Below are 9,269 nucleotides of genomic sequence, written 5' to 3' on the forward strand. Positions count from 1 at the left end.
CGGGGCGCGGGCCCGGAAACGGGAAACGGCCCCGTGCGCCCCGCCCCGCCGCTCCACCGCCCAGTCCTGGCCCCGAGCGCCAGGCCAAGCCGGCGCGCCAGCTGCCGGGCTATAATTAGAGGGACCGCGGGCCGGGCCCGGCCACCTCCCCGCGCCCCCCGCCCGCGTTCCCGGGGAAGAATGTGCGAGTGCGCGCGAGGGCCGGAGTGCGCCGCCGCCAGCGCGCTCTCTGGAGCGGAGACCGCGTGGTGAACCAAATAAAGTAAAAGGTCTGGCTCCTGCTGGGCGAGGCCGAGCGAGGAACGTGCGCGCCAGAGCAGGGGTGTGGCGAGCCCTCGGTGGCCCAGAAAAGATCAAACGCGCGTCAGCAGCAGCCGTGGCTGCCGCCTGCAAGGGTCCCTGACGCGGGCCGGGCTGTACAGGGTGGATTTTCTAAGTTGGAGATGGCGCATGACAAGAGCTGCCCGAAATCAAATGTCACTCCCTTTTTGGAAATCATGATGCTGCTTTTTTTTTTTTTTTTTTTGGCTGCAGCTATAATAAGCCAAATGTTCCGTGCTGGTGAAGTAAACACGCATGTTTAAGAAGCATCTGTGTTAGCACTAATGGATGGTGCATGCTAATAAAAATGTATTTATTAAGCAAACCTCAGGACATGCCCCTATGGGAACTGCCCAGAGAGTACTGTTAACAACTGACTGCCTGAAAATGAGCTTACTTTCTATCAAGAAACTTTTATTTAAATTTGAAGAAAAAAGTTTTTCTTTGATCATAGCATTGTTGTGCACCTGAGGTTCTACCCAATTAGTTAACTGCTAATTTTTATTAATTATTCCCTTTAATACTCTGCAGTATTTTCTCAAAAAATGAACAGCATGACCCCTGTCACTTTAAAAACTGACATTAAACTATTTCTCCATCACCAGCTTTGGAGTTGGAGGGGCAGGGTGCTGGCTACCAGAAGTAGCAACTAGATTGTGGAATAAGTATTGTATAATAGTTTTAGTGATTGTTTAAAAGTGAATGAACGGGTGAATGGATAGGAGGCTAAAAAAAAAAAAAGCCTTGCTTCAGGCTTGTGAATTCCTAGACACAACCCTACCCAAAGACTTCCTTCACCAACATATTTTTCTTTCTGGATAATAGGCACAAAACCCATTTAGAAGCTTGAGATGGAAATCGTGCAATGCACTCTACTCTTTATATGTTACTGAGGAATCTGGAAGCTTTATCGGGTTGAAATGCAATTCCTAGGAAATTATTCTTGCTCTTTTCCTGTGGCTGTTTGTCTTGACACAGCAGCAGTGCAATTTCAGTGGCTCTACTCCTTCACAAAGACCTTTGAGAGGGAACTATGCTGAGAGATGCAAATTCAAGGTTTTCTGAAAACACCTCAGAATTGTCCAGTTCTGCCCCCAGATAAAACCACTGGAATAAAGGTCAGAAATCTCCAGATGTTCTTGGGCCTTGTGCAGTCATCTCAGGTAATTCAATTAGCTTTTGTGTCTGCTTTGCAATTATTAAAAAAATATATAGGCCAGGCACAGTGGCTCATGCTTCTAATCCCAGGACTTTGGGAGGCCGAGACGGGTGGATCACCTGAGGTCAGGAGTTTGAGACCATCCTGGCCAACATGGTGAAACCCTGTCTCTACTAAATATACAAGAATTAGCTGGGCGCCGTGGTGCATGCCTGTAATCCCAGCTACTTGGGAGGCTGAGGCAGGAGAATCACTTGAACCTGGGAAGAGAAGGTTGCAATGAGCCGAGAAAGCCACACTGCACTCCATCCTGGGCGACAAAGTGAGACTCTGTCTTAAAAAAAAAAAAAAAAAAAAAATATATATATATAGATATAGATATATAGATATATATATATATATATATATGTATGATATACTTGCCTCAGAGGGGGCTAAAATATCAAATTAGGTAATCTCTATGACAGGTTTCTTGTTTTTCATTTATCAACCAGACATGAGAAGGTGCTGTCATACAAGGCATCATTAGGTGATTGGGCACAGTGAGTGCCTACCACCCAAAATAGAGACTTTCAGTTATTATATTAAACAGAATAATAGCAAATCGCTTTGAAACACTGGAGAGAAGGGGCTCCCCCTGCTGTCATCACAGAAAATGCATTGTCTCAGGCCAGTGTCTTGTAGCTAGAGTACTCACTGGGTTTCAATCACAGTACCAGAAGATTCCCGAAGTTATCATCACCTTGCAGGATGTATAGTTTCATTGGAACTAAAATTAAAATATCACAAAGAAAGAATATGCATATTTTTCTTGAAAAACCCTATGCTCAGATTCATTTACTCAAGGCTCAGCCTGCCTATGAATCACCAAAATGGTCTACCTCACTCCATTTATGACTTTAAAAGCAAGGATGGTATATGTGTGGCTGGTAGCAGCTGGGGGTGAGTGGGTTGAAAATATGTTTGAACATATTTCATTTTTGTTAAGGTTTGTTTAAATAAGGAATCAATAAAAATGATGTATAATGGGAAGTAAGAGCATCTTCATTGGATTTTGACCTTGGTAAAAACGTGTTTGTAAAAAATCATTTAATTTTCTTGTGAATCATATTTCTTTACACAGGAGCCACTGGATTCATGAATAAGTCTTCAGAGGGCATGAAGAGTTGGGTTTGTCAGCCTCAAATTTGTAGCACTGGAAGGAACTGATTCAAGGTCTCAGTAACAAATACTGGCTGAGCTGAGTCTCAAGGAATGACCAGACCAAGCCAGAGATCTTTCATCTAGGCCATGTTTGCTGAGGGGTTGAGGACATGGATGGAATTAGGTTGAAACTCTTCATGAACAAGATGAATTGTAAGCAGTTAAGAAGGAAAAGACGCTGGATGTGGTGGTTCACACCTGTAACCTTAGCACTTTGGGAGGCCAAGGTGGGAGGATCACTTGAGACCAGCCTGGGCAACATAGTGAGACACCATGTCTACAAACACTTTAAAATAAATAACAATATTTATTGTTAAATAAATAAAAAAGGAAAAGAGATGGCATGTGCAAGAGTTGAGAGATTGGAGAGGAAAAATTACATGAAGGAACCAACATCTGGTCATAGCCATTCATTCATTCACTTATTCGTTCATTGGTTCACTTACTCTTTCACTCCACACATATATCTCATGGTAAATAACATGGCCTCTGGGGTCAGACTGCTTACTCTTAACTTCCAGCTCCACTTCTTTCTAACCTTAAATATAAAGGTATTAAGAAACAGTATCTTCAGTTTGCTTCCAGAAACCACTTTCTTCATTCTGCCACCTCACTGGCTGTTCTTTCACTGCTTCCTCATCATCTCACTTGTTGCAGTGCCCCTAAGCTTAGTCCTCAGATGGTTTTTTTTTTTTCCTCTCTCTCTGTCTACACTTACTCCCTGCAATCTCATCCAGAAATATGGTTTTAAAATAACATTATATGCTTACTCTCAGATTTATTTCTCTAGCCTAGACCTCCGTCCTTGAGTGCCAGCCTTGTATATCCAGCTACCTACTCAGTTGTTCGCTTGAATATCTAATTGACATCTCACATTTATATGTCTGAAGTTGAACTTCTGATCTCCCCCGACCCTCCCCCCACACCACCGCACCACAGTCTCCTTTCAGTCTTTCCCATTTTACAAAATGGCAGTTCCATCTTCTAGTTGTTTGAGCCATAGACCTTAGAGTGGTCTTTCACTTGGATTTTTTCTCAGCCACTCTCCTTCCAATCCATCAGCAAATCCTCTTGGTTCTACCTTCAAAATATATTCAGAATCTGACCACATCTCACTACCTACTAGACGCCACCATCATCTCTTGTCTAGGGTGTTGCAGAGTCTTCCAGACTGTTCCTCCAGTTTCTGCCCTTGCCCTCTGCAACTTATTCTCAGTGCATCAGCCAGAATAAACCTTAAAAATATTCATCTGATCTTGTTTCTCCTTTGCTCAAATCCTTTTGTTGCCTTTCTGTCTCCTTCAGAGTCAAATCCAAAGTCTTTCCAATGGCTATCAAGGCCATGCTGTTTCCCAGACATGGCTCCTATCCTGGTTCATGCTAGCCACGCCAGCTTCCTGGTATTCCTTGACCTTGCTAAGCATGCTCCCACCTCATAGCCTTTGCATTTGCTCTTCTCTGCTTGGAATGCTGTTCCCTCAGATGTATGCATAGCTCATTCCCTCATTTCCTTCAGGTCTCTATGCCAAGGTCCCCTGATGAGTGATCTTCCCTGATCAGTCCCCTGATCTTCCCTGACCACCCTCTATTAGCATCCTCTTGCTCCTATAACAACGTCCCACACACTTAGTGGATTAAAAGTACACCGAATAATTATCTTACAGTTCTGGATGTCATTATCTAAAATTAAGATGTCGGCAGGGCTGGTTTCCTCGGGAAGCTTCAGGGGAGATGCCACTTCCTTGCCTTTTCAGCTTCTAGAGGCCACCTGCATTCCCGGGCTTGGGGTCCCTTCCTTGCATCACTCCAGCTTCCTGCTTCCATCATCACTGCTCTTCCTGCCTCCTTATGAGGATCCTTGTAATTATATGGGGCCCAGCTAAGCAGTTCTAGGGTAATCTCATCTCAAAATGGTTAATTTAATCACATCTGCAAAATCCTTTTTACCATGTGACTTCATATATTCACAGGTTCAGAAGATTAGGACAGAGACATCTTGGGGGGCCATTATTCAGCTATCATAATATATTTGACACACTATATAAAATTATCCATGCTAAGCTACTCCACATTCTATAGTCTCTGTTCCTCTTTTATTTTTCTTCCTGGTACTTTGTCTCATCAGATGTTATACATTGTTTACTAATTTGTACGTTTTTGTCTCCCCAGACCCTAGGCCCTGCATTCGGTAGAGCAGGGATCCCCAACCCCCAGGCCGCAGCCCCATATGGGTCCATGGCCTGTTAGGAACCAGGCCATAAAGCAGGAGGTGAGCGGCAGGTGAGCGAGCATTACCTCCTGAGCTCCACCTCCTGTCAGATCAGCCACGGCATTAGATTCTCATAGACACATGAACCCTATTGTGAACTGCACATGCAAAAGATCTGAGTTGTGCACTCCTTATGAGAGTCTAATGCCTGATGATCTGAGGTGGAACAGTTTCATCCCCAAACCATTAACCCCTTCTCTGTCAGGTCCATGGAGAAATTGTCTTCCATGAAACCAGTCCCTGGTGCCAAAAAGGTTTCGGACTGCTGCCATAGAGTGTAAACTCTATGAGGAAGGGCAAAGTGACCCCCACTGATATGGTATGGCTCTGTGTCCCCACCTAAATCTCATGTTGAATTGTAATTCCCAGTGTTGGAGGTGGGGCCCGGTGGGAGGTGATTGGATCATGGGCGATGGTTTCTGATGGTTTAGCACCATCCCCCTTGCTGTTCTCATGATAGAGTTCTCATGAGATCTGGTTGTTTGAAAGTGTGTAGCACCTCCCCCTTGTCTCTCTCTTCCTCGTGCTCCCACCATGTAAGATATGCCTGCTTCCTCTTTGCCTTCTGTGATTGTAAGTTTCCTGAGGCCTCCCCAGCCATGCTGCCTGTACAGCCTACAGAACTGTGAGCCAATTAAACCTCTTTTCTTTATAAATTATCCCGTCTCAGGTGGTTCTTTGTAGCAATGAGAGAACGGACTAGTACACCCACTGTCATGATCATGTGTGCTGTAAATATTTGTTAAAGGAATAAATTTAGTTTCTGATCTCAACAAGGGAAATATGGTGAGAAGTAATAGAAAATAAGAAAAGAGCCATAACAATGTAGTTATAAGATACAATGGAAACCCAATCAGTCTACCTCGGGAGAGAATGCTGAGGGTAGCAGCCATGAGGTGGGGCTGGCCAGGCAGGATAGAGAAAGAGCAGAGCTCAGCGGATCTAAAATTAAGGGGGCTTTGGGATGTTGAGCAAACACAGGGACCCCACAAATGCTGTTCAGCCAGGACAGAGGGTCCGCACAGACAGACCTGGATCAAAAAAAAAAAAAAAAAAAACAGAAAGAAGCAGTCAGAGGGCATATGGTAACCACATCAGAGTCCCAATCAGAAGGGTGATGTGTCTTGAGATGCTTTTACAGGTGCAGAGTTTAGGGGGATTTAAGATAAAGCAGGAGAAAGTAGGCAGGAAGCAGTTCTTGTGGCATAGGATGGTGACTGCTTTGCTCAGGCTCAGCCTGCAACAGTGGTGGGACTTGATTCTGATTGCTGGGTCACAGGTGGGTGCTGCTGCCATCTGATCAGTCACTGTGGTCTTCTACCTTCTGGCATGGGAAGAGACAGAGGGCGGTGCGGGTAGGGCAAGACTCACTTAACAGCTCCTTGGGTGGTCTTAAGAGCACGTTAGCAGCAGTTCTTTGTGTTTTGAAAGATTCTGCTAAGTGGACATAGTACAGTGTCATGGTTAAAGGCCTGACTGCTTTCAAATCCCAGCTCCACCATGGCTTAGCTGTGTGTCCTTGGAAATACATTTTGTTCTTTTATCTTTTTTTTTTTTTTTTTTTTTGAGATGGAGTCTCACTCTGTTGCCCAGGCTGGAGTTCAGTGGCACGATCTCGGATCACTGCAAGCTCTGCCTCCCGGGTTCACGCCATTCTCCTGCCTCAGCCTCCCGAGTAGCTGGGACTACAGGCGCCTGCCACCATGCTCGGCTAATTTTTTGTATTTTTTGTAGAGATGGGGTTTCACCATGTTAGCCAGGATGGTCTCGATCTCCTGACCTCGTGATCCGCCTGCCTCGGCCTCCCAAAGTGTTGGGATTACAGGTGTGAGCCACGGCGCCCGGCCTACTTTTTGTTCTTTAAGAGATTGTCAGGAAGAATCAGATAGAAGCAATCAGGGTGTGTGAGACCTGATTATGAAGCAGACATTAATCATATCATGTGACTCCAATCATCAGGTCCTAATACTGTCCTCCAAACACAGGTAAGGATTATCCCACCTGACAATGGATAAGTTCTTTGATGTCTCTAAACCTCAGTCTTCTCATCTGTAGGATGGGAAAAATAATAGTACCTGTTTCTTAAATTCATTGTGAGGGTTAAATGAAGCAATGTGCAAAGTCTCCTTGAGTCTGTGATATTATGTATGTGGGGTCTTATTATGTATCCCAAAGCAGGAAGCATCAGAGTTCTGGGAAGGTGACTTAACCTCACCTGCTCTTCCTCTCACACAGCCTTCCCACTCAGGTCTTCTGTGGATAGAGTTCCTCTGAGAGTATTTTTTTTTTTTTTTTTTTTTTTTACCAGATGGAAACTTGCTCTGTCATCCAGGCTGGAGTGCAATGGCATGATCTCAGCTCACTGCAGCCTCTGCCTTCTGGGTTTAAGCGATTCTCCAGCCTCAGCCTCCTGAGTAGCTGGGACTATAGGCACATGCCACCACACATGGCTAAGTTTTGTATTTTTAGTAGAGACAGGATTTCGCCATGTTGCCCAGGCTGGTCTTGAACTCCCGAACTCAAAGCAATCCACCTGCCTTGGCCTCCCAAAGTGCTGGGATTACAGGCGTGAACCACAGCGCCTGGCCAATCTTCTTTGAACGCCTATTTAACACCCTCAAGCTTCAGAGACCCCTCTCCAGACCCCTACTTGGTGGAACCCATCCCTTCCACTTCCAGTGGTAATGGATTTCTGGTTCTCTGTCCTGTTTGTGCTCTGCAGACTCTGCTCTAAGTCTTCAGTTGCAAGTCTGCATGCCTCTGCTCTGTTCAGGCTCCTACAAGCCCCACTGTGGGGAGCTCTGGTCCCTTTTTGGCTATGGGGAAGAGAAGCAAGAAAGGGCACCATGTTCTAGGAGTCAGAGAGAGTTGGTTTGGAGAATTTTAAGGCTGCTTTAGTTTTGGTTCTGTCTCTCCCTAGCAGCAAGGGCTAAGGTCAGTTTTATGCTAAATTAACTAAATGTATATTTCACTCATCACACCCTAGCTATGGAGGAACACTAATGCTTATATTATAGAATTATGAGCATGAAAACGCTCTGCAAACTCTTAAGTAACATAAAAATGCTGACTTTTATTGTCTAACTTGGGATTTTCTACCCGAGCTTTGCTTTAGTGATGAAGTTGGGAACCTCCTTTTCTTACACAACATTTTTACAACTATCAAGACGACTGATTAACTCTTCTCTGACCACCTGAAATATGTATCCAACACAGTTCTTCCGAATCCTAAGCTCGTCCTGAGGACGCCGCCTTTTCTGTGAGCTGCTTCTCATGGCTTTGGTGCAGTTATAAGTCACTGGGTCACGTTTCTGCACTGCCTTGCAGATATGCTCTACTCAAGTTTGCCATGAGGTCCACAGCGGGAGCCAGGAGGTCAAAGGCACCAGAAGAGACCACAGCCTTCCTGCTAGCAAGGCTGGGAAGACCTGCCAGGCTAGCTGCCCTTTACTTTAGTCCCCATAGAAAGGCCACCAGAGACAAAGTCTGAATATAGAAACAGAAGGAGGCTAGTTCCTTTGGGCACATCTGACAAGAGATTGGAAATACTTCTACTAATTGGGGGCCTATACAAATGAGTGTCTCATTTCAATGTGTGGTCAAGATTCAATGTAAGATTGCTAAGATGGGAGCTATGGCCTACCTGCCTTGTCTTCCTTAAGCCATAATAAATGCGTTTATAAGACACCATGGGGGCATAGGGAAGATATAGTCACTCTGCCAGGAGAGAGGTAGCAAGGGGGAGGGGTTCATAGAGGAAGAGACACTGAAACTCCTTTGCTTTGGGTTCCCAGGTCCCACCATGAAGGTTCACATCCGCCCCAGTCCCCAGGCTAACCCAAGCATGAAGTGGACTTTTGAGGGACCCCTTCCAGTCCCAAGATCATCTTGTAGCTCTGAGTTCCCTTGTGGCTCCCTGGGTTTCCTTCCCTGCCAAGCCCCAGGGCTACTGTCCTTAGGAAAGGCTTCTAGGTGGCTCCAGGCCCCTAGATCACACCTCTCAGCTACTTCTTCCCTCTCTGGACCCATGTTGGGCAAGTCCATCGGACAGGACTGTGCCTTGGCCCACGCCTAAGCTCTATTTGGTTGCCCGGTCCCCACATCCTTAGGTCTCTTCTAGGACTGGAGATCTACCATAAGCCCCAGTACAGTGAAGAGGACTCTGCTGCTTGCCTTGTTTTCTGCCCAGCATCTCCTAGGGGATGGAGTTCTGTCCAGGTTCCCTGTCACCATACCATGCCTTCCTGTTGAGTCTCTGCTACCTCATCTTGGGCTCCATGATGCCAACCACTTTCTGGACTGTGTCTGAGACTCTTG

The 9,269-nt window shown here is 45.6% G+C and overlaps 1 non-coding gene across 1 annotated transcript; it reads right to left on the reverse strand.

Moving 5' to 3' along the window:
- Nucleotides 1-6,832: 6,832 nt before the first annotated feature.
- On the reverse strand, nt 6,833-6,960 carry LOC112131305 (U8 small nucleolar RNA). Its single transcript, XR_002913399.1, has one exon. It is a non-coding gene; the product is annotated as a U8 small nucleolar RNA (small nucleolar RNA).
- Between the last annotated feature and the right edge of the window lie 2,309 nt (nt 6,961-9,269).

Source organism: Pongo abelii, chromosome 1, assembly GCF_028885655.2.
Source record: "Pongo abelii isolate AG06213 chromosome 1, NHGRI_mPonAbe1-v2.0_pri, whole genome shotgun sequence".
Lineage (NCBI taxonomy): Eukaryota > Metazoa > Chordata > Mammalia > Primates > Hominidae > Pongo > Pongo abelii.